A 26737-nucleotide genomic window follows, 5' to 3' on the forward strand; every position below is an offset into this window, starting at 1 on the left:
GTGGGGGGAAAGGTCAAATGACCACGGAGTATTTGTGCCCTGTGCCCGAAGCAAATAAACCCTGAAGGAGAGTTCAATGAGTAAAAAACAGTACCTTATAAGTAACTGGTCTTGTCTACTCACAGCTGTTTCCAGTGCCGACTCTTGTTTAACTGTCTACTGCGTTCAGTTTAAAGTTAATTCTGTTGGCAAAAAAGTACAGAGCTTGTCTGGAAAATGCTGTTTGGACATAAACCATTCCTTTCAAAGCTGTAGTAGCTATATTTAAGTTTTCTTGTAGAGAGGGATATAAACCTTTCCTGTAGCTAAGTTTCTTCCTCCTCCCGCCCCTCAGACTTAGTCAGTGTCCTCCTATCCCTTATATTGAAGAAAGAGACAGAGGGGAGAGAAAAAAAAAAAAAGGAACCAGGAAATATACCTTAAATAATGTAGTAGTTGAGCATTTGGAAAAAGACAAAAAAAAAAAAAAGAACAACAGAAAGTGTATCAGGATCTTAAATATAATTTAGCCAAATGCCCTCATTTTATAGATGAGGAAACTGATACCCAGAGAAAATATGATATGTACAAGGTCATTCACATAGCTAATTAATTCCGCAGCTAAGAATATTTACCAGGTTTCACAACTGCCAACTCAACGCTCTTTCTACTACTGTGGTGTACCCAAAGGGAAATAGTTTACCTTTTCCTCGTGTATCCTTGTATAATACCCACAGGAGTTGGCAGAGAACAGTAACACAATTACAATGTGAGCACCATCTGTTCTCAGAAAAAACATTTTACTCCACTTTGAAATCATTAATACTGAAAGTTTCTCTACAATGCCCAATTTCTTGTATATTTGGGAAATAATCTTAACCTTTGTTGATTTTCCATAGTATTTTTATGTTTCAGGATGCTGACATCCCTTAGTCCTTATAAAGGACTATAAGGGATGGTGCTATGACAGCTGTTAATCTTTAATATTTCTTTTTATTAAGATTTTATTTATTTATTTATTTATTTGAGAGAGAGTGACAAAGAGAGAGCACAAGCCAGGGGACAGGCAGAGGGCGAGGGAGAAACACACTCCATGCTGAGCAGGGAGCCCAATGCAGGGCTCCATCCCAGGACCCTGGGATCATGACCTGACTCGAAGGCAGACACTTAACCGACTGACCCACACAGGCGCCCCTCATATTTCTACCCAATATCAATGATATTGAATTAGAAACACATTACTATTATCACAGATCCCTATTTCCAATTTGTAGAGATTTTTTTTTACCACACATGCAAATTTATTGTTATTATTGATTACATATTTTTGTTAAATAAAAGAGCAGCACAATAATTTTTCTTTGGTGTCTTTCATGTAAAATTTCCTACTTATATATAAATTATTTTTCTCTGACTGAAGGAGTGATATTCTTACTATATTTTTTAAAATTTTCCTTTCTAAAATGTATTCATTCATTCATTCATTCATGCACTTATTTAAAAAATATTAATTGAACATTTATAAACCTACCCCATCCTTCCCTGTGGAATATAGTAACAAGCAATAACTTTTTTAGATAAGTGCATAGTTGTCAAATATAATCAAAGGGCTTACTTAAGAAGTAAGGCTAATTTTCTATAACTATCTTTTTATCCATTCTCACATTATAAGCATGTGCCCAATATTTATTTACATTCTCTCCATTGAGTTGCCCACTCTCAACAACACCCATCCTAGGGTCAGGTAAGTCAAAATTTGAAATGGCCCACATTGAAATTTCTCTGGGCACTATTCATCTTTCTATTTGATTTGACTCCCTAAACTACTAAAGGCAAATCTACATCACAAGCTACAATTTAAAGACACAATTAGCAAACGCTCAGACCCTTCAAAACCCATTTTCAAATTGCCATACATTCTTTAGTTCAGAAATTCAGTTTGCTTTTGACATTGCCCATCTACCTTTCTTCAAATGATATTGTTGGCTAATTGGACATAATTTAGAAATAAAAATAAAAAATAAAATAAATAAAATAAAATGATATTGCATCTACCCTTGCCCTGATCTTCGGAAGAAAACAGTACAATGTGACTAAGTAATTATAAAAGTATATTTTTTAAGTAATAATTTATTTTTTGAAACATATTTTCCAAAATGTTGAGTAATTAATAGGTTCTGTATCAATTTTCTAACCATGACAAATAAGCAACTGATTCAGAATACATAAAAATTGAGAAAGAAATCTTGTAAACCATACTTTATACTTTTTGACACAATGGCAGGATCCGAATCTCCTTCCATTCTCAATTAATTTTGTCTAACTGAGCTCTGTGCAAAGATAAATCCAAAGACATCAACATCTACATTTACATATAACATTAATAGGTCAAGTATGATTAGAGTCTGACACTCTGATACATTTGACTTGGGTTTACTAAGAGTATTCCCCATTTTTCTTTTACTTCTTAAACTTTATTTTTAATTTGAACATTTTGCCTTTTGTCTATTAGAAGGAACAGGAAGGAAATCTGAGTAAGCCTTGAAAGAGAGGTAGGCTGTGAGGAGAGACAGAGATTTAGATGGAATGAGTCAGGGTGATTCAGGGTTGTGGACGTGATTCAGGGTTGTGGACCGGACTCAGGAAGGAAGGTGTAAAGAAAAGTCACATACAAACAGGTTGTTTGGAACAGAAGTGGGGCTGAGCCACAGACAACAGATTATAGGTATTAAATGCAAGAACCAAAGTCTCTCAAAATAGGTTAAGCAAAGAGGGAACTAGCAATTTTGGTGACCAGTGCCAGCAACAGGAAATTGGTCCTCGAAATGTACTTTGTAATTCATGGCATGGCTTGTTTCTCCCCATTGGAAGAGAAGTATGTGCTGTCAATATGTGAATTGGAACACAATCTAAAATAACACAGTGACATACAACCATTAAAAAAAATTGTTCCTCTATCTTTAGGTCCCTTGGTCACACTCCAGGTTGCCCTACTCTGGGCATGCTCTGGATCTTAGAATCCTAGCATAGTTTAGTGGGGACTAGTTACTGTGTTATGAAGCCTGGATGTGTGGAGTTGAATTTCACTGATGGGAGAGGTACTTACAGCAGAGGTGAAATACAGGGCAGACTATATTAACACAGGCAAGACAGTAAGAGTTCTCTTAACTCTTGATCTCCTCTCAGTTTTCAGGTTTAGAGTAACACTAGAGGAAGGCTTTTACTAAAGAATCCCAGAGAGCAATTTTGTCATAGCAGTGAAGGGAAGTGACTGCATGAACAGCTACTGGATTATAATATTCTGTGCTTGGGAGGAGACATCATACATGGACATTTTTAATAGTCCCAGGGAACCATGCACATAAAAATCTCAAGCTCAACTCTCTTCAATTCAAGCTCATTCTTACTTTGTTGCCCGTCTCCTCTCAAAAGCCATTCTCCTCACAACAGCCAGGATAATTATTCCCCTCGTTATATTGGCTGATAGTTCCCCATAATTCCTCTGCTTCACACCTTCCAGTGGTTTCCCATTATCCCATTTCATGGCCTCTACTAGTTTCCCATCATTCCCCTGCTTCATCCCTGCAATGGTTTCCCACTGCTTGCAGTATAAATCCAAATGCCTAATGATGGTTTCCGAGGCCTCACATAATTTCACCCCTGTTTATCTTTCTGACTTCCTAACCTGCTTTTCCATCTGTCTAGGATGTTTTTCCCTCACATCTTTGCAGAACTACCACTTAATCAGAACGCAAGACTCATTTCAAATGTTACCACCCCAGAAAAAAAGATTTCCTGACTACTCTAGCTGATCAACTCCCCCACCCCTTACATACACACACTCTCTGACCCATTTTTCTGTTTTAATTGTTCTTCATAGCACTTACCACTATCTGAAATTATCTTGGGTTCTTTTTGCATTTATTTATTCATTTAATTAGTCAGTTTAAGTATGCTTACTGTGTTTCCTCTAGAATAAGTTTTATAAATCAGAAATGTGTTGGAAGTTATAAATAAGATCGGAAACAATATTTAGGCTTTTTAAACGACATTAGCTCTAGTATTTAGAACAGCATCTACTGTAGAATATGTATTTGACCAATATTTCTTGAATGAATTAATTATATTTGTTGCCTGGGTTACTACTCCTCAGTCAACAAACATCCAACAGAAGTCCACAAGCATGAAGGCAGACTAATCTACTTCTGCAAGTGACTGCACTCTGCAAGTCTCCCTGTGGCTCAAGCAGCTAGGCATTGCAGGAAATAAGGAAAGAGCCCCTGCTGGGCTCTAGGAGGCTGCATCTATACATGGTGCCTTGAAACCCTTGAATTTGGTTAACACAAAGGCCAGCATATACCCTTGAGCTGCTAGGAGGTCCTAAGAGCTTCCGGACATCTCCGTTTCCTGAACGCGATAGTCGTGGCCCTTATTGGAAGAGCAGATATCCCAAAGCTAATTCTATCCTTTCCAGGTGGTTTCAAGAAACTGCTCTCAGCTGCCAATTCTTCAGAAGCAGGAGCTAAATCCTTGCATTCACAGCATATGTTTTCTAAATGAAAAAAGGGACAGACTAAATAATTTTAGAGAAGTGAGCTCACAGATAATTTAATCTTCCATCTCGGTTCTCCTCCACGCTGACTCAGAGCTCTCCAGCAAGCTGTAAATTAGATTTCCTCTCCTATCTCATGTCCTACTGCTTCCTAATTACCTGTTCTCATGAGTCAGCCTCTCTGGGTCCTGTGGCTCAGACACACTGTGGGATAATGTGACTGGTTTAGCAGACTTCGGGTCCCACCATATCAGAAAGGTGGCTGGTGTGATGGCGGGCAGAGAGAGTGTGGATCCTTGTTTGTAAAAAATGACTTCCCCCAAACACCATGGCAGCTGCCCCCACCCCGCCCCTGATACACCAAGGTAGAGGAAATCTCTTGTCTGAACACTACTGCAGTCTGATAGCAAATAACATCATTTAAAATCATTTTTGAAAGAAGTGCCCTTTTCCTTTGGTACTGATTGCATGTTAATCTAAGTACATACGGGGCATTTAGTGAGTCAGTGAATCAAAGCTACAAATATTTAATAATTGTCTTCTATGAACAAGGGTCCATGCCAGGTAATGAGGTTTATGTAATTATTCCTTGTTATCTCAGGGGATAGGATTTCTTTATCCATAATACAAATTTCTCCAGGAAAATAAGGTAAAATTTCTTCTTTCCTCCCTTCTTTTCCTCCTTTCCTTCTTTCCTTCAATCTACTGAAAGCCAGATTTATTGAGTCCAAATAATGTGCTGTGTTTGGGTATAAAGAAAAAGACAAAATCCGATGTCAGGAGGCTTACCCTTTGGAAGTGAGAGAAATTTACAGACTATGGGGGAGATCAGCACAACATTACCAGAGAGCACATGAAAGCATCATGGAATCAAGATGGGAAGTGAGCGGGCACCTGGGTGGCTTAGTTGTTAGGCGTCTGCCTTCGGCTCGGGTCATGGTCCCGGGGTCCTGGGATCGGGTCCCACATCGGACTCCCTGCTCCGCGGGAAGCCTGCTTCTCCCTCTCCCACTCCCCCTGCTTGTGTTCCTGCTCTCGCTGTCTCTCTCTATCAAATAAATAAATAAAATCTTTAAAAAAAATTAAAAAAAAGATGGGAAGTGAGCAAAGAAGCCTTTTTTGAGAAGATGAAACCAAGGCACAAGGCACATTCTCAATGCAGGAGAGGGAGAGGATTAACATTCCAGGCAGGAGATAGGGCACACTTGGGTCACTTCAAGAATTTCTATAGAGCTGGAATGTTGAATGAAAGACATAGACTAATAGATGAAATATGCAGAAGGAAATATAGGCAAAGGGCTTAGGAATTTGTTTTTTATCCCGAAGGCAATGGGGGAGCTACTGAAAAATTTTAAACAGGGGATAGTTTGGTTTAAGAATGCTAAGTGGAGAAAGAATTTAGGGACAGGTGGTCTGAAGGACTAGACTACTTAAGAGGTTGTTTCTTTATTCAAATAAGACATTGTGATGGTCTGAAATTAGGCAGTCGGGACAGAGAGACCCTAAAGAGAGGCACCAAAAGATATTTACATTTTCTCACAGGTAGGAAGATGTGAGTAAGCCAAAATCACTTCCAAAACCTCTATAAAATCATTACAGAAAAATGTAACCAGTATTAGAACGGCCTGGAAATGTAGTAAGTTCTCATTATATAAGTAAGTTCTCCCCATTCACAGATGAGGGAATGGAAGGATCAAACTTGAAAGTGATAGCAACGTTTGAACTCATGTCCATCTGACTACAAAACCCATATTCTCTACACTAAATTGCCTGGCCCTTTGAGATCATACATTTTGGACACTTCTTAGACTTAAAGAAGTTGTTTGGAATAATAATTTGGCAGTATCTTAAAAGATTCCTTAGGCAGGACTGTTTAGGTTTTCCAGGGATGAGCATGTTTTAATTTGAGATCCAACACACAAACAATTGGATTTGTGTTGTTTCTATGGAACAACACATTTAGCTACCCTGCAAAGCACAAATCCTTCATCAAATTCCTCTTGATAATTTAATATTTTTAAGCCTGGAAGATTTATTCACACTATACTAGGATGGCCAGTTGAAACCAAAATGAAAGTGGACTTGGCAGATACTCTAGTTCAATCAAGTCAAATACTGAGTTTTGAGTAGAATGGTGTTTGAAAGATAAATCAGTTTCAATAAATCTTGGAAGGCAGGAGGTACAATTCTTAAGACACTGAAAATAGGAAGGGGCAGACATAGCTCAAGCAGGAGAAAATGCTGAGATTTGCCTTAAAGTTGGAGGAGAAAAGTTCCTTCTCTAGCATATTTTACATTCACTATGGGTAGGATAACCATACAATTTAGTATCCAAAACTTGACTCTTGAGGGTAAAAGGAGGCACTATTATCAATTACAACAGGATAGCAGATAAAAACCAGGACTCTTATAGGCAAACATGGATGTACATCACCTTACCTAGAGGTTGACATTAAACCTGACCTTCAGGAGATGGTAGTATCAAGAATGAGGTCATAGGTTTTAGAGTAACTGGTCCCTAAAGTAAGGCAAGATAAGAAAAGTCAAGAATTCTAACATAACTTGGACAAGGTGTTTAATAGATATACAAAGGCCAAATCAACTAAACCATTTGAGGTATAATAATTAATTTAGTTCCATAGTTTATTTTATTAGAAAATGATACATAAAGATGAAAAATGACCCTTCATTATAAGATAGTCACAGATAACAGGTATACAGTGTTTAGTCTCCTATATAATGTATTCATATAAATATTTTCCATAAAATATAAATATGTTGGTATAGATGGGTGCTCCTAGCTATTTTGGTTATTTAAAAATAAGCACAGACTTTATTTTTCAATGTATTAACCATCAGTGAGTCAATACTAATAAACACCAAACTGAATCAAATCTCAGTCCACTCTCCCGCCCCACTCCTGAATTCTTTCCAGAGTTTAGGACATCCTTCCTTACATAGCAAGAGTCCTTCCTAGGCTAGACAAGGGGAAGGATGGGCATAGTGTAGGAAGCAAACATGCCCAGGGAGAGAGAGGAGATATCAGCCAAAATTAATTAGAATTCCAACCTTGGTTCTGTCAGCAACTAGCTGTGTGTGACCTTGGGCAAAACACTTGACTTCACTGAGGCTTGGGTTTCTCCTATATAAAATGAGAGGATTTAGGAAGATTACCTTGGAAGATCTTTCGGATATGAAATTTGACTATTCTCTGAGATAATTATCTCCCATATGTTTTAAATTCCTTATGTTTATCTGTGATGTCTGTGAAGATATCTGTTGCATCATAAAGAAATTAAAACAGCCAGTTATTGATGAAACAACTGTAATGGTAACAGTAATAATTTTTTTTAAGACTTCTGAGAATATAAAATAGGCAGTGGGGAGACGTTTCATTTTTTTAGTGTATAATAGGAGGACTATTAAAATTTTCTTAGGAGAAAAGTCATCAGATATAAAATGCCGAACCACATGGTGCTTAATAATTTTTAAATATTCAGCTTATTTGGGCTCTCAAAACACACAAAGGATCAAGCTTTCTGAGTTTATACAAAAAAGGATTTCTTCTGGAAGTGTAAAGTGATTGTCATTTTTCACGAGGAAAGAATGAATCCACATTTACTATATAAGACTGTTGGAAATGAATAAAGGAGGCATCTCCCTGGTCTGTAATCTTTGACAAGTCCCTAGATACACAAGTGTGGTTCAGAAAATAATGAAAACAAGTGGCCCATCAATCCTCTGCTGTTGGACCTCAAACTTTAATGCAACCAAATATAAGGAAGCCAGACTTTGTTCCTCATATTATTTTGATTATTTTTCAGTGCAGAAAGTTAATATGCTTCTTTATAAAAAAGCCTACATGCAATAAAAAAAGTATGTAATGTAAAATTTAAGATTCTTAGCCACTCACTCAATCTTCTCCAATACTATTTTTTTAAGATTTTATTTATTTATTTGACAGAGGGAGAGAGCACATAAGCAGGGGGAGCCGCAAGCAGAGGGAGAGAGAGAAGCAGACTCCCGCTGAGCAGAGAGCCCCGACATGGGGCTCCATCCCAGGACCCTGGGATCATGACCTGAGCCAAAGGCAGACACTTAACCGACTGAGCCACCCAGGCACCCCTCCAATACTATTCTTAAGTATTAACCATTATCAACAATTCACTCTGCATCCATTCAGATTATCTCTCTTTTCACATACATGTATATTTATGCACATACATACACATGCATATCCACAAATCTGGTCTTGAAAAAGAAAACATCTTCCTTTAATATTTGGCACAGTTATTAAATTTGTTCATCTTTAGACAAGCAAGCAAGTATAATAATACATGTGTCTTCTTTTCCCACCATAAAGTCTCTCTCTTCCATCCTTAAGCACTTGGATTTATCTGTACAATTTATCAGGTGGCTAAAAAAAATAAGTGCAATATCTTACTGGCAGTGAAGACGCTTAGCAAAATGAGTACCTAATAAATGTTTATTGATCTGAATGAATGGATGAATCACACCAAACACCATAATCTCACCAATGTGGGAGAAGCTGCCAGGAAATAATCGCTAAGAATTGACATTCCTAGTACCCATTCCTCTTTGTACCAGGTGTCAAGAATTGCTTCTTTGAATGTCTTGTAATCATCGCTTCTGCGTGAGAATGTATCTGTTTCAAACTTGAATACTGTGTTTTCATCATTGCTATATGACCACTAAGCCATAAAAAGTCTGACTTGAATAGATCCCCTCCTTCATCATAAATTGGTCTCTGCAGTATCTCCTTCATCATTTTAATCAGCATTTTATTGGGTATAATGTCAGTTGGCCTGTTGAATGTACAGTGTCTGAGATTAAGAGATGCCAGTGCATTATTCCCATAGCCTTTCTGGGAAACAAACAAACCAAAAACCCCATTACCACAGACCAGCCTTTAGCTAGCCCCTGTGGAACTGGTAAGATAATTATGGGCAGTTTTAGTTTATCCAGAAAAATCATTTGATTTTTCTTAGAAATTTTAGTCAATATATTCTTTTTCAGCCTGGAAACTACACTGGATAATTCCTTGGTCTTGTAATGAATTTCAACTCTGATTTTTTTCTTCACAATGAATCTATCATCATCCATTTTCTTTTCTTTTTTAAGATTTTATTTATTTATTTAATTGACAGAGAGAGAGAGAGAGAGAGAGAGAGTGAGAGGGAACACAAGCAGGGGGAGTCGGAGGGGGAGAAGCAGGCTTCTGGCCAAGCAGGGAGCCCGATGCGGGGCTCGATCCCAGGACCCCGAGACCATGACCTGAGCCGGAGGCAGTCGCGCAACCAACTGAGCCACCCAGGTGCCCCTATCATCATCCATTTTCATACTATCTTCCCATGAGAGACTGCACTTCACTATCTCCCTGTAAGGGAGAGGCGGCACTGGAATTCACTGTGGAATGTTAGAGTGCTTCTACTCTCTAAACTTCATTGGTTATTGGCAAGTAGATGAAATTTCAAGATAAAAGAACAGATTAGATTGCCAGAAGAGAGAGTGTTTTTAGAGAGTGTAGTTAGAAAAGATGAACAAAGACTGAGATCTGTGTTCTCCAGTGAAATGTTAGGCCTAGTTGTGTGTGTGTGTATAGTTTATAAATATATGAATGAAACATACATACATTAGGATATGCTGTTCAGTGAAAAACTTTGGAGAGGCCCATTTTTAATCGGATGGATACACAAACAGAAATAATTGTATAAAGTTGGAAGGGCTATAATAAAGGCATGAGGCATCATTATGTTTTTGTAACTTTGTATTTTGGCATGATTTTAAACTTACAGAAAGATTGTAAGAGTACCACACACAAAACCCATATGCCCCCTACCTAGATTTACCAATCTCCATCTATCAATCTATATACATGCACATTATTTTTTTCTGAATCACTGAGAGTAAGTTGGAGACAATGTATACTTTTATAAGCACATAGTGCTTACTTCGCAAGAGCAAGGATATTTTCTTACGTAGCTTCAGTGTAATTCTCAAAAATGAAATTTAACACTGATACAATATTATTCATCTAACCAACCCACAGTCCATATTCACATTTATAAGTTGCCCCACTGATGTCCTATAGCTATTATTTCTCCATTTCAGGATTGAATCTATAGTCACACATTGCATTTAGTGCCATTTTTCTATATTCTCCTTTAACCTGGAACATTTCCTCAACATTTCTTTGTCTTTATGGATCTTGAACTTTTTTAAAGATACAGATAGATTATTTTTAGACTGTTCTAACTCTTTCATTCCTTCTATATTTATTAGTTGGCATTCTATTGTAAGAAAGAGCTTTCCTATCACACCCATTTATTTATTTAGGTTAATAAGTAATCTATGGACTTTAATTTATTAAAATGGTTTATTAAATTGGTCTATTATTTATTATGTACTCTAATAGTCAAGTTATTTCAAATTTGGCCAATGAGAACCTTTCAGGCTGGCTCCTCTGTCCTTTTGCTATGTCACCATCATTCTTTGAACACTGCCTTATTTCTGGTGCAACATGCTGTGTCAGGCTTCACTATACTTTCCCTATCTCAGACTTAAATCACTTTCCACCTTGATTTATTTTAATGGAGAACAGCATTTAGAAACCAAGTGCTGAATATTCATGCCACTGCTTCCAGACCCCCTTACCACACAGAGCTAGAAAAAAAAATATTTTTTAAATATATGTGTATATACACACACACACACAGACTCTTTTATTTTTTTATTTTTTTGGATCTTATGTTTGGAGCTTTTACGATGTGATTGGATTATCAAGTTAAAAAATATGGGAGATTCTCACGTGCTGAATGGAACCCTGGGTGTTACACACAAACAATGAATCATAGAACACTACATCAAAAACTAATGATGGAATGTATGGTGATTAACGTAACATAATAAAAAAAAAGAAAAAATATTTTTTTCATTTATACTTCCTCCCATTTCCCCTCTCATCTTCTCTTACATTTTTATTATATATTAATACTCACAAAATAATAAGAATAAAGTTATATCTGGGGGCACCTGGGTGGCTCAGTCAGTAAGCTTCTGCCTTTGGCTCAGGTCATGATCCCAAGATCCTGGGATCGAGTCCCGCATCGGGTTCCCTGCTCAGCGGGAAGCCTGCTTCTCCCTCTCCCACTCCCCCTGCTTGTGTTCCCTCTCTCGCTGTCTCTCTCTGTCAAATAAATAAATAAAAATAAAAAAATAAATTAAAAAAATAGTTATATCTGCTTTCTGTTCTATAACCCTGTCTTTACCAGCTGTTTAATTTTAGTCCTATCGTTAAATTAATACAATGTCACTGTTAGAACTTTATCACACATTCCCATTCTTGAGTTTTTTATTTTGATTATTTTTGGTTTCACTAAGTTCACATTTGAGCAATTTTTTAGAGAAGGCATAGGCATTGTATAATTGAGAATATCCTCCTACTGCCACTTGCCTGGATACATTTTTATTCATATCCCTTTAGTATCCTCACAACTTCCAGGGTCTTCTGGCACTCAAAATTGCTGTGAGGAAGTCTGAGATAGTCCTTTGTGCTTTGTTTTGTTTTCCCTTCTATGTAACTTGATTTTACCATCCATGCCACCAGAATTTTCCTTTCTCCCCTGATGCTAGATAACAAACATCTGACCAGGTATCCTGTGTTTTTGTTTGTTTGTTTGTTTGTCTTAAGATTTTATTTATTTATTTGAGAGAGAGAGCATGAGCACAGGAGAGAGGGAGAAGCAGGCTCCCTGCTGAGCAGGGAGCCCAATGTGGGGCTTGATCCCAGGACCACTGGATCACGACCTGAGCTGAAGGATGACACTTAACTGACTGAGCCACCCAGGTGCTCCCAGGTATCCTATGTTTTCTGTCAATTCAATGTGCCCATTTAATCTGCAGTTTCAGGTACTCCTTTTATTCTACTTTGTTCTTCCATTATGTCTTTAAATATTTTTCCTAGTCCATGTATTGGTTTTTTGCACTTCAGGGATCCCGATTATCTCCTTCTTGTCTGTTATCTTTTCACTGATTATTCTAATTTCTGTGTCTCTCCTCTGCTTTCACCACAATTATTTCATGTATTTCTTACCTTCATACCAGTGATCTCATCCACAGTTCTCTTGCTATCTTTCTTGATTCTAAGTTTATTCTAACTCACTTAGACTTATAAAGGTCTTTTTAAGTTCTCAATTTGCCTCCCCAACTCAGAAGCACTTTTTTTGTGTTGTTTACTATTCTGTCTTAGAGTTTATCTACGGAATTCATGGTTTCTTTAGATAATGCGTTTTCTTTTATAGCATTGGGTACTTACGGAGGGCTTTAAATTTCTACTTTGTCTTTATCCTATCGTTAGATTTTTTTTCCATCTTTATTTGGCATGCTATTCTCATTGGTTTGTGTCTTTCTTTTTTGTTTTTAATTATTTTATTTTTGTTATGATTTCGCTATAGCGGTAATGTTTGTGGGTTGTCATGCCAACTCATTTCCCTTTGTTCAGTTAACAAAGCAGCTACAGCAAAACAGTCTTTCTTCTCTGAGACTGTGAAGGTGCATCGCTTTGACACCCTCCCCACCTTGAAAGAACACTGTCTTTCCTTCAGAGCAAAGACAATTCTTCAGGAGTTGGTACATTTCTTTGGCTGTACTCTCAGAGTATCTTAAGATTTTTCAAGTTTAGAGCAATTCTTCTCATCAACAGCTACCTCCAAAGGCTACATTATAAACAAATGTTAAAAATGCAAGCAGCATAGCATTATATATACAAACATGCACTGTGCTCTCCAATTCACACAGCAGAGAAGTATTTGCCAGACAAAAACAATGATAACAGAATTTAACTCCTACCAAGAATGTCATAGTTTGGGAAGAGCCTCTCTTGCTCCCTGTAATCATATTTGGCATTTGCTAAAAAATCAGCTAGAAATAATTTACTATTGCCCTGAATAAAATATAATGCTGAAATCTGAAAACATTTTTTTTTTTCCTCTCTTCTTGAATAACTTGCTCCCCTATGGTGATCTATATACCAAAGAGCAGTTGTCATTTTTCTTCCTCTCTCCCAGGTACTCAGGGTTGGTTTTGTTATTGTTGTTGTTGAGATGCTCTGTTCCAGTCCCCAGTGCTTTCGGTGCGTACAGATAAGCTTTCTCTGTCTTCCACAGGCAGGCCAGACCCTCTGCTGTGGTCTCAGAGCATGTAATAAAGGGGATGAAGCATTCATGTGTGAATGGTGTTTGTGTGTGTGTGTGTGTGTGTGTGTATCATGGCCACATAATACAGACATAACAAACACACACACAAAAAGTCTTTAAAAACACATATCTAGGGGCGTCTGGGTGGCTCAGTCGTTAAGTGTCTGCCTTTGGCTCAGAATCCCAAGGTCCTGGGATCGAGTCCCGCATCGGGCTCCCTGCTCCGCAGGAAGCCTGCTTCTCCCTCTCCCACTCTCCCTACTTGTGTTCCCTCTCTCCTGTGTCTCTCTGTCAAATAAATAAATAAATAAAGTCTTTTAAAAAAACCCCACATATCTATACAGAAATGGACAGTTGGAAGCAGTGTAACCTGAAGAAACATTTAAATTCATTCAAAATCAACACATTAAAATATTATTACCTGAAGACTTGATCAAGGAAGGTTAAACACACCATTTAAAACTCCTTGTTAAACATCAAAATTGTGAGAAAGTCTCTGAATTTGAGGAGCAGAAAAAGGCAAGTGGACTCCGTGTATTTTGCTTTTCATCACTTAGAGTGACTGAATGACATTCACGATTTCTTGTCTAGTGGGAAGCACTTGGCCTAAGTGGAGAATTTTGTATTTCCTTTTAGTTATGCTTTCATCCTGGGAGATTTTTCTTCTGTTTTTCACACGCTGTGTTTCTTTGTTTGTGGTCTTTGGTTACACAGAAATGAGTGCACATTCTGCCAGTAGACACAGGGCCATAGATTGCTGTCTTAACAGGCTCTAACAAACATAGGATCGCATGGGGATCTACTTCAAAGTACAGATTCTGAATCTGGCTCTGGGGTGGCTGTGAGGACCTGGGAAGTTAGTTTTCTAACGAGTTCCCAGTTGAGCTGCTGTTCTGAGGGTTACACTTTGAGTGGCAAGGATCTGCACCCTATTAATTTTGAAAGAATAATTCATTTTAAGGACCTAGAGGTACTGCAGTGGCCAAGGAGTAAAGAATTATTTCTTCTGTTAAAATTGCACCCCAGACATTGATGCAAGTACAATAAATTCCAAACTCGTCTTCCAATATTTTTATTATTCTCTCCTTCCCTATCTTTTCTTTTTTCCTTCCTTCCTTCCTTCCTTCCTTCCTTCCTTCCTCCCTCCCTCCCTTTCTCTCTTTCTTTTTCTTTCTTTCTTTCCTTCTTTCTTCCTTCCTTCCTTCTTTCTTTCTTTCTTTCTTTCTTTCTTTCTTTCTTTCTTTCTTTCTTTCTTTCTTTCTTTCTTTCTTTCCTTCCTTCCTTCCTTCCTTCCTTCCTTCCTTCCTTCCTTCCTTCCTTTCTTCCTTCTTCCTCTCCCCTCCCCCCTCCCCTCCCTTCCCCTCCTCTCCTCTCCTCTCCTCTCCTCTCCTTCCTTCCTTCCTTCCATTGTCCCCCTCTCTCTTTCCTTTTGTGGTCTCCATTAACTGCTCTGATTCCCAGCCCCCACCCCTTTCTCCACTTTCTTCTTCTATATATAAAAGGATGGTTGAATCACAATATCCAGGATTAGGAAACAGGGATGTTATTTTGAAGAATTGTCCCTTCAGGGCTTTAAGTATTTTGGTTTTGCATTACCATTGTTGATGTTATGTTAGGCTGAAAACAGATTGCAAAGTACAAGAAATCTGATTCAATAGTAAAGTGCAGCCAATCAACCTCTTTAATGTTTGCATAAACTATAATCCCTAATTCATAAGGGTAGACAAAAAGCAAATTTATGGTGACAAACAAACAAACAAACAAAAACAACTCCATGCTATTGGGTGTAAATTTATTTCTGCTCTGTTCTTGACTTTTCATTACCAAGGACTATGCTGTACATGAGATTTCATGTTTTTTAAGAGAGAGGCCACTGAATTAAAAAAAAAAAAAGTGTCTATTTTCTGTCTGAAAAAGCTGGTCTCTGTCTTTGAACCCTAAACTTGGACAAGTTTTCATGACAGATTCTCAATTTTTATAATGAACAACCATATCCATTCTTACTACCTAATCCCACTATCTTCTATAGTTATTTTTTTAATTTTTGTCCTTCTGAAACTGCAAATACATAGTAATTTTTTTACTTAATTATATTTTCCAAATATACCAGAAACTTCCTAATAAAAAGAAAAAGCAGGTGTCCACAGTTCCTTATTTAAACTATTACTGTGGTCGGAGAGCTAAGGAAATAAGGAAATACTTCCCTTTAAGAATTTTGTGACTCCTCCCTACCAAAAATCTTTTTATACCTGTACCTTAGTAAATCTTTTAACCCATTTTTTTCTACTACTTATTTGCTAAACATTAATTACTCATTCTGAATCCATAGCACTTATATGCTCTGAACTTAGTCCACAAATCAATCAAAACAAAAACTATAATTCCACTCACAAACTCACAAGCTTGTTCTAATACTCCACTCGCTACACAATCCCATTCATACATCAAAACCAGAATTATTCTCAATTCAGTATCACCAAATTAAGTTGAAAAGCACAGTTTTAAACAATACCTAGTTTTCACTAAACTCTTTCTAGAATGTGTAAGATATTCAGCTTAAGAATTGACTTTCATTTAAACATCAGCCTGGGGAATTAATACAATGTAAGGTTTGATTCCTATGTGAAGTCATTCCTTAAAAGGCTAAACAAACATTTCATTTGTATTGCGTGAAAGCAGATACAGATTAAACACTTCAAAGATAATCAGTTATTTGGGCCAACAGGCAAAAATCTCTAGGTCTTCCCTATGATAACATAGGTCTTTCACAGGGCAAAAAATCAGTGTACCTCGTTTACTTAAACACAAACACAAACACATGTAGAAGTAATAAAAGCTTTCATAATTGGAAACTACTAATGAGGAGCTCTATAATGAGAGATCCTTCAGAAATACAGTAACAGAAAAGGGGATGGACTCTTGCCACAGCAAAATTGCTAATATTAAATGCCTTCATCTTTGTGAGCATTCAGAAAGTGTTCTCTCAAACAGCTTTTTGTTCATAGAAACAGAACAAAAATAAGAAAATGTCCTTGGTTTCTCCTCTCTGTTAGCTGCTAGTACAAAACAATTACTTTGGTGGCTGGAGAAAAGGAGAGGAATGTCCCTCTTGTTTCAGTAAACAGCTCGACACTAACAAAATCTCAGATCTTGCTTCTCAATCAATACCCAGCTCCATAGTTAAGAAGGGTTGCATCACACCACCATTTCGTCTGGTTAATGACATCAATAAAGGTTATCTCTGAACTGAATGAAAAGGTCACTAATCAAATTGCAGTGACTCCATCACATTATTATTGCTTGGGAATGTGTTTCATTGATTGTTTAAGTATCCCTGCATAGAATCTCTTCCATTCTGATGCACTGAGTTTTGCAGGGGAGAATAACAATAAAATGTTGCCTCATAAGAGACCTCACCCTACAGTAGTTATAAAAGCAGATGTCTTCAGCATATCTCTTTATGATAATGCATCTGAAATAAAGTATGAGGAGGCACAAATTAAAGAAAAGATGGAGAAAAAGAAAATTCGGCATCTAGACTTTTGGTGATTTAAGAAAAAAAACTGTCGATAAATTTTCCAAGAAACCATCAGTGTTGTTACTCAACTCCATGGCGTTCTGCATGACATATGATGCTGAATTCTCTACTTTTAAAAAAAAATTGCAAATCTATTTCCTCATGGATCTTAAAATTTATTAGGAGAGACAGAAAATAAACACTGAGGAAATAAAGTGTGATATATACTCTGATACAAAAAATGTAGGATGCTGACTTTTGGATTTTACATACAATGTTAATGTAAATATCAATCCTGTTAATTGCTGCTTTTGCATTTTGTAAAGGCCTTTAGTGTGGAAGATTCTCTCAGTTTCTCAAGCCTGGTCAGGAAGCTTAAGTTTGTGATTGCTTAGATGGTAATGTATTCATGTACCATAGACTCCTGCCAATTTAGACTGTCACCCCATCAGGGGTATTTCAGGAGGGCAAAAGAGAAGTATTTAACATATGCTTTCATTTTAAGATAAGAAATAAAGGAACAAACAAACCAAGAGTAAATGACTAAATAATCTTGGTTCCTCCCTCTCCCCTGAAAGACACTTGGCTCCTCTCTATTCTTGGTTGGTTGGTAGTTAGCTACTGACCTCTCATCTGAGCCTCTTCCTCGGTTGCCACCCCCTGCCTCTTTTTGTTGGTGGGTGTACCCTGCTTAAGGAGCTCAGTTATTCCTGTGGCACTTGGATGGATTTAATGGCTTTTCTGTAAGTTGCCAAACTAATAGGTTTTATTACCTGGGAAGTACAAGAAACAGCTGTTTATGTAAGTGCCCCAGGCACCACAGTTAATCATTCTTGCAAATAATATTACATTGGATGTAATTCTGGTTTGCTGCATGCTGTGTTTTTCCTAACATAAGAAAATAATGGCCTGACCCCACAGCAGAATGTCAGTGATTTATCACAAATGAGTACTATACTCCAGATTTGTTCGGAGCTATAAGTACACCAAATTATTCCACTTGCTTCCTGCAACTATAAAGAATCTAGCTGTGGATATATATTCAAAATACTGATATAATGTCTGCAAGATTCAAAATTGATACTTCAAAAATATTTTATTTTTTTAAGATTTTATTTACTTATTTGAGAGAGAGAGAGTGAGGGGGAGAGAGAGAAAGCATGAGTGGGGTGAGGAGCAGAGGAAGAAGCAGACTCCCTGCTGAGCAAGAAGCCCTATGCGGGTCGGGCTTGATCCTGGGACTCCAGGATCATGACCTGAGCCAAAGGCAGACGCTTAGCTGACTGAGCCACCCAGGCGCCCCCAAAATATTTTATTTTAGATATTAGTAGTAAAATCAGTCATCCAAAGGAAGATTTATGCTATTATGTCGTTAAATTTTATACATATGCTTTGAAAAAAAATCTTCAATACTCCAAGTTTTAGACCATGTCATCTTGGTTTGCCTTTTTTTAAAAAAAGTAAAAAAAGCATTTTTGAATTTGCTGATCTTCACAGTGACACTAATTAAACCAATGATATGAAGTCAATCTCTATTTTAGGCACATAGGAATTCTTTGCCTAAGTGTAATAGGGAATCTCTTCTCTCTTCTTTGGTGGGCCCACTGTTGGCGGAGCTTCTGGCTCTAAAGGAAACAGTAGAGCTTAAGTAGTAAAGTGTAGACTTTGGGGTCAGACAGAGCTGGACCCATCCCAGCTCATTTAGTCACGGGTTACATGACACTTGGCATTTTTTTTTTTTTAACCTTTTGGCTCCCCTCACTTTTCTAATTTGTAAGCTAGACATAATAATCTATCCCACAGATTTGTTTCCAGTAATAATTCAGGTAAAATATGCAAAGTACTTAGCATTGTTATCTTTACAAAAATCATAGCTTTATTAATAATAATAATTGCTAGTGTAAATCAGGCTTGATACAGAGAAGGTTGAGAAAAGTGGAAGGCTGACAGCAGGGCATTGTATTTTCTCTTTCAGATGCTTCTTTCGACCACCTTCTGTTCTTTCCTTCTCCCTCTCATAGAAAGAGTACCATGATTTTCTGGACATGATACAAATGCTCAGAGTCAAATATGAATGCATAAATGTAACTGCCTATGATAGTTTTTATATAAAAAATAGGCTCAAATTTCATAATGATATTGATATTGCTCCATGCCATAACTTGGTATTTGACACTATTTTGAGCAAATCATCCTTTCTTAAATGGTGTTCTCTATTCACCCCTAACCAGATGACATTTCAAATGGGAAACTGAGCTAAACAGAATAGTGAAAGATGTGTCCACTGAGGGGGTGTATTTCTACTCACTAGCAATGCAATTTTAGCATGGCCCCTGGCCAACTGGCTCAGTTCTTGCAAAGACAATATAAAGGCTCTGAGACATAAACAGGAACTCTGGGGAAGAAACAAAATAGCACTGTTGATCATAATACAGCCGTTACTATGGACTCAGTCTTTCCTCTCACTACAAACACCTTAAATTCATTTGATGGGTCACTGAACATTACGCTCTTCCAAGAAAAAGAAGAGCCAGCATCCCGCAGGTTCAAACCTTTGCAATGCCAGAGTGAAAGAGGCCATCTCTGCTGCCTGCTTTTGTGGATGTCCTCTGCTTCTGACACTCTCACTTTCATTACTTCTCACAGAGAGAACTCATGCCATCTCCGTGAGCCATATTTTTTGCCTAATCTGAAACTCTTGCCCATTTTTCATACCATATGCATTCTTTGTGTGACCCATGCATGGGGACCACATGGTTTTCTCTTCCTTTAAAAATACCCTCTCTCATGGGGTGTCTGGGTGGCTCAGTCATTAAGTGTCTGCCTTCTGCTCAGGTCATGATCGCAGGGTCCTGGGATCGAGCCCCGCGTCAGGTTCCCTGTTTGGCAGGAAGCCTGCTTCTCCCTCTCCCACTCCCCCTCTCTTGCTGTGTCTCTCTGTCAAATAAATGAATAAAATCTTAAAAAAAAAATACCCTCTCTCAGTCTACTCAGGTTTCCAAATATAATTTCTATTGGTTTCCTTTTGACTCCTTTCTCTCAGTTTTATCTTTCCCCTTCTCGTGATTGCAACTTCTGGCTTGGAGGAACAGAGAAGAGAATTCACTCATATAAACAAAAGGCCAATAAAGATGCCATGCTCCCAGGGTGGGATGTAGGTGGTTGCTGATGAGGTCTCCTGGGGATGAGATTGAAGGGGAGGACATTCTCCGCTACTCAGAGGTGTCAGTACATACTGAGACTAAAAAGAAATCATCACAAGGCTTGAAGAAATAATCTCCAGGACTATCTTGGTGGCGCTGATAAGATTTGGGTGCATATTTCTTTAACTTTGTTGAAGCATGGACTAACAAGAGAGAATCAGATTAGAAAGAACTCTAGCTCTCTCCGAGCTGTTTGTGATCTGAAGCACTATTTGGGGAGGTAATTTTGGCTTCCATACCACCATGAAAGAATGAGAACTTATCCGTCCAAAAGTAATCAGACTAATGTTTTCCTCATTACCATGTCTTCATTTTTCCTCTTGACAGTGCAGTGCCTACAGAGATCTCATTACCGTTGTTTTCCTTTTTGTTTTAAATTATTGATAAGCCGTAGTAATATCAATCCATGACTGAAAACAGGCAGAGTCAGGGAGCTGAGCAATATTTTTCAGAGAGCAACTGGAACATAAGATATGCGTCTGTCAAAACCGGAAAGCAGAAAATGTACATGAGACATAGTTGGGCTGTTCAATGTGTGAACTACTTGGGGCAAGTCAGATCTCTTCTGAGTACAATTTGTAAGAATCCTTAATGTGATGGGTCTTGAACTCTTCCAAGCTCCGTCCTTCTTGGCTCCAGGGCCTTCTGTTCTTCCTGCATCTCATTTATGAGAGCAATTATAGTCCAAACAATATCATATGGCAATGATTTAACTGGCTTCAAATCTTGCTCCAAAGGTAAGTGTCACAGGCATTTGGTTCTATTCCCTGTTTTTCCTGTTTGGAAGCTGATTACTCAAATAGCAAAACAAAAATGTCATTCCTGTTGCCATATGGAGAGTGCAATGCTATAGTTAAAGAAAAACTCAAAGAGAAAATTCCAAGTTTTTAAGACCTGCCTGTAAGATTCCATTACAATATAAAAGAAAAGTTATTTTATGAGTGAAACACTTACTAGTAAGAAGTATAAAAAGCAAAATTCATAATTTGGTCAGTCATGAAATATTTTCAAAACTTTGATGTATAATACTACAGACATCTCAGGTTAATTAGCTCATCGTGACTGCTGAATATGGTTTCATCAGTATTACTGAATATTAAAATATAAAATATAAAATCAATGCACAGAAATCAGTTGCATTTCTAAACACAGAAGAAAGAGAAATCAAGGAGTCGATCCCATTTACAGTTGCACCCAAAACCGTAAGATACCTAGGAATAAATCTAACCAAAGAGGCAAAGGATCTGTCTTCAGAAAACTATAGAATACTCATGAAAGAAATTGAGGAAGACACAAAGAAATGGAAAGACATTGCATGCTCATGGATTGGAAGAACAAATACTGTGAAGGTGTCGGTGCTACCTAGAGCAATCTACACATTTAATGCAATCCCTATCAAAATATAATCCATTTTTTTCAAAGAAATGGAACAAATAATTCTAAAATTTGTATGGAACCAGAAAAGACCCCGAATAGCCAGAGGAATGTTGAAAAAGAAAAGCAAAGCTGGTGGCATCACAATTCCAGACTTCCAGCTCTATTACAAAGCTGTCATTGTCAAGACAGTATGGTACCGGCACAAAAACAGACACATAGATCAATGGAGCCGACTAGAGAGCTCAGAAATGGACCCTCAACCCTATGGTCAACTACTCTTCGACAAAGCAGGAAAGAATGTCCAATGGAAAAAAGTCCCTTCAACAAATGGTGTTGGGGAAATTGGACAGCCACATGCCGAAGAATGAAACTGGACCATTTCCTTATACCACACACAAAAATAGACTCAAAATGTTTGAAAGACCTAAATGTGAGACGGGAGTCCATCAAAATCCTTGAGGACAACAAGGCAGCAACCTCTTCGACCTCGGCCGCAGCCACTTTTTCCTAGGAACATCGCCAAAGGCAAGGGAAGCAAGGACAAAAATGAACTGCTGGGACTTCATCAAGATAAAAGGCTTTTGCACAGCAAAAGAAACAGTCAACAAAACCAAAAGACAATCGACAGAATGGGAGAATGGGAGAAGATATTTGCAAATGACATATCAGATAAAGGGCTAGTATCCAAAATCTATGAAGAACTTATCAAACTCAACACCCAAAGAACAAATAATCCAATCAAGAAATGGGCAGAAGACATGAACAGACATTTCTCCAAAGAAGACATCCAAATGGCCAACAGACACATGAAAAAGTGCTCCACATCACTTGGCATCGGGGAAATACAAATCAAAACCTCAATGAGATATCACCTCACACCAGTCAGAATGGCTAAAATTAATGAGTCAGGAAACGACAGATGTTGGTGGGGATGCGGAGAAAGGGGAACCCTCCTACACTGTCGGTGGGAATGCAAGCTGGTACAGCCACTCTGGAAAACAGTATGGAGGTTCCTCAAAAAGTTGAAAATAGAGCTACCATATGATCCAGCAATTGCACTGCTGGGTATTTACCCCAAAGATACAAATGTAGTGATCCGAAGGGGTACGTGCATCCCAATGTTTATAGCAGCAATGTCCACAATAGTCAAACTATGGAAAGAACCTAGATGTCCATCAACAGATGAATGGATAAAGAAGAGGTGGTGTATACACACACACACACACACACACACACACACACACACACACACACACAGGAATATTATGCAGCCATCAAAAAAACGAAATCTTGCCATTTGCAACGACGTGGATGGAACTAGAAGGTATTACGCTAAGCAAAATAAGTCAATCAGAGAAAGACAAGTATCATATGATCTCACTGATATGAGGAATTTGAGAAATACGACAGAGAACCATAGGGGAAGGGATGGAAAAATGAAACAAGACAAAACCAGAGAGGGAGACAAACCATAAGAGACTCTTAATCTCAGGAAACAAACTGAGGGTTGCTGGAGTGGTGGGGGGTGGGAGGGATGGGGTGCCTGGGTGATGGACATTGGGGAGGGTATGTGCTATTGTGAGCGCTGTGAATTGTGTAAGACTGATGAATCACAGACCTGTACCCCTGAAACAAATAATACATTATATGTTAATTTTTAAAATAATAAATAAATAAATAAAATAAAATAATGCAATCCTGAACCACTTAAATTTGACTTGACTTCAGTTATCCCAAAGTTTAAGTTTGTTCATTGTTATTTGGGATTAAAATCAGATGTCTCCTCATTGAAATAATTTTGTGATAATTAATTTAACAAATAAATCGAATTAAACATGTTAACATGTAATTAGTAAATCCACTGTTTTGTTTTCCCAGAAAAAAATGTAGAAGAAAAGTTTCTTTCCCTTTAGCTAAACGAAGCCCCAGGCCCAGAGCTGTCTGTAGTACTTTGGAACGTTCATTACCTCCTTGTCGTCTCTATGTCTGAGTCAACTGCTGAGCCTCGACATTGGAGGTGGGCTGTCTTTGGCCACATCCCAACTGGTCCCTGATTGTAACACACAGTTTTGAAGACAAAGCTCCTTCCTCGTTCCAAGAATTGATAAAACCCATTTTAAAAGTTTCACGTTAGTAACCAACTTCTTCCCTCTTGAATGTCTGTCTTGCTTACCCCTTCCTTCCTCTGTCACTGCCACTATCCCACTGCCCATGGAATCGCTTCCTCGGATCTGGGCAATTTCATCTCCTTCCTAACACGCCTCTGCCTTCGTCTTTGCCCCAGCCCTGCAGATGGAGAAACTGTCCTCAAGTGCAATTCTGATCATGGCAGACACCTGCCCAAATGACCACAGAATAAATGTCAAATTTCTTAACATTCTGCATCAAGCCTGTTACAAGCTGGGTTCAACCTCTATGCCAATATCACAGCCAATATCAGCCTCTCTTTGCTAGCCAAGCAGGTATTGATTGATTATTCTGCTCCTTTCTGCTAGAATGTTACTCCCAGTACTTTGTAAAAATCCTGCCTACATTTTGAGAACCTGTCCAAATGCCATTGTGCCCATTAAATCCTCCCTGATTCTTCTGGCAGAAAGTACTTTCCCCCCTTGTTTACATTCCCCTAACATTTGGTTATATCTTTTCCCTATAGTCCTTATTAAATTCTTCCTCCTAAAATGGTTAGTGTATAATTATCCACTGACCCCGTGAGATTGTAAGGCAAAGTGTCCCCAGATGACACACAGAGAAAAACTGAGATTGGGATGAACATCTCACCAGTAATATTCAGGTTAAAACAACATTCTATGCTGGTATGTTATATTTATCCTCACTGAACAGCTGATAGTGAAATTTGGGGACTGACGTGCAGTTTTTTTCTGTTAACTGTGAACTAAGTGGTGCAGTTCATGCCATTCTGAGGGATACCTCGAGAGGAGTCTGCTAACAATAAAAAGGATAATAAAAATGTTTATATTCAAGCCTCACTAGCAAAATTATAGTAACTTGTGTACCCTAATCCTCTCCTTTCCTCAGAAGGGTCCTGGGGAGGCTCGTGCATCGTGTTCCCTGAGAGCCCTCAACGTTCTTCTCTTCCTCAGACTGTGGTCTCTGTGTTTCATGCTCGCTGCGGTACCGATGACTCAAATCACCCTTCCTTTTTGTCTGCCGCTTGTCCTTGCCACCTTCCACAACGTTGTTCTTCCTCATGACATCACATAAAGTCATTCCCTTGGTCAACCGGCGCACTTCCGTCTCTCGCATGTGCCGCGTGCACTGCGATGCCGGGCTCCCTGCTCACAGCATAGAACTGCCGAGCAAGATGTTGACGTTCCCCTACGTCAGGGGACTACGCCGGAAGAGAGTACGAGTGATACGCCTTCCTGCAAACACACCACCTGGCTGGAGCGGGGGACTTGGGCTCTTTATCCGCTGGCGGGGAATACCTCTTCACCTGGCATCCCATGTCTCTGTGTCACCCCAGCTTACTAGAGAGCCCTAGTCATTGTCCCTTATGTCTCATTCCTGGACTTGGGGGTCTCCTTCCTCAACATCCACTCAGTTGTGGCTTGATTCTCAACATGGACACAGAGAACAGGCCCCTTGAGGGACCCACACTCTCCTGGGTATACAGCTGCCCCCAGGAGCATAGCTGATGAATGTCTTGGAGAGGACAGACTTGTTCATTATAATAGCCCGGTTGTGTTTTCTCTTTTACTCAAGTTTTTGTGAAACAAACACACACTTATGAATAGGTGACTGGTGCCATACTATTTTTTAACAGAAGTAACAATGAATTCTTTTTTTTTTTTTTAATGTTTAGGCTTTTTTTTCAAAGCACAGAAACACAATCTAGCAAATGCCTCAAGAATTGGTTCCACTGACTCCTTGCTGCCCTCTAGTGAGTGTCTGGTGTATCCTCCTAGGGTTCCAACCAGGATGAAGGTAAACCTGGAGGGGAGTCCCACCCAAATGTGCTATCATTGATTCATTCCAGGCTCAGAAAGGTCATTTGGCCTCCAGAGAAGAACTGGAGTCCAGGAACCTTGTGCTACTCTGCTCAGAAGACAAATAAACAAGAAAACACACAAAAATAACCTTGGAGCATAGTTAAGATTACTCAAGGCCCCAGTAATATCCTGAAATGAATTTACCCCTGCGTCATCTCTATGGACTTAGAGCCAGTTCAACTACTGAGGGATTCCTTCTATCCCAGTCTTAATTCAAACACTCTTGGTCACCAAAGTGTCTGGGAAGCATACTGCAATTCAGTAAACAGGTAGTGAGTCCTGAAGGTCAGCAAAATACAGCAACTGCGGAAAATAAAATGTCTTGCCATAGCAAGCAAACAAATGAACAAAAGGTGGCAAAGGGGTTGGCACTATCTTAGGTATGATTTATGAGAATCTTTCTCTCCAAACAGTATGAAGACATTCTTGACTCAAAAGTTATTGAAGTCATTGAAGATTTGCAAGTCACTGAAGAAAGAAAAGATGCTAAGAAAAGAGCTTGTTCAGTACCTAGAAATATTTGTACAACCCCCCCCCTTCATCTTTACTGTGAAACTCTGATTCTTATAATTTTTGGAAATGAGGAACTGGGTTCTGTGAGTCCTTTTCCAATGAATATAACTGAATACTAGTTACTAATACCCAAAATTAGATAATAAAAAAAGTTTTGAAATTTCAACATTGTGAAGTCAGGCATAAAATGTTAAAGTTTTTTTATTTTATGTGCAGTTAGCCAGCATATAGTACATTATTAGTTTTTGACGTAGTGTTCAACGATTCATTAGTTGCGTATAACATCCTGTGCTCATCACAACACGCGCCCTCCTTAATACCCATCACCTGGTTAAAGTTTTAATTTTTAGAAGGTAAGTTAGGTGTGGATC

General features: G+C 38.4%; 1 protein-coding gene across 4 annotated transcripts in view; it reads right to left on the reverse strand.

Annotated features, from left to right (window-relative positions):
• The window catches only part of ARHGAP24 (Rho GTPase activating protein 24), a 489891-nt gene that overhangs the window by 201918 nt on the left and 261236 nt on the right, over positions 1-26737 (reverse strand). The window contains exon 2 of one of the 4 annotated variants that reach the window (XM_028124179.1): positions 95-182. The exons of the other annotated variants lie outside the window; for them this stretch is intronic. The gene's annotated coding sequence lies outside the window, so the exon portion shown is untranslated. The remainder of the gene's footprint in view (positions 1-94; positions 183-26737) is intronic. 4 annotated transcript variants of the gene reach the window in all.

The sequence above is a fragment of the Eumetopias jubatus genome, unplaced genomic scaffold (assembly GCF_037043125.1).
Source record: "Eumetopias jubatus isolate StellerSeaLion01/CBP00866 unplaced genomic scaffold, mEumJub1_p1.0 scaffold_2, whole genome shotgun sequence".
Taxonomy (NCBI): domain Eukaryota; kingdom Metazoa; phylum Chordata; class Mammalia; order Carnivora; family Otariidae; genus Eumetopias; species Eumetopias jubatus.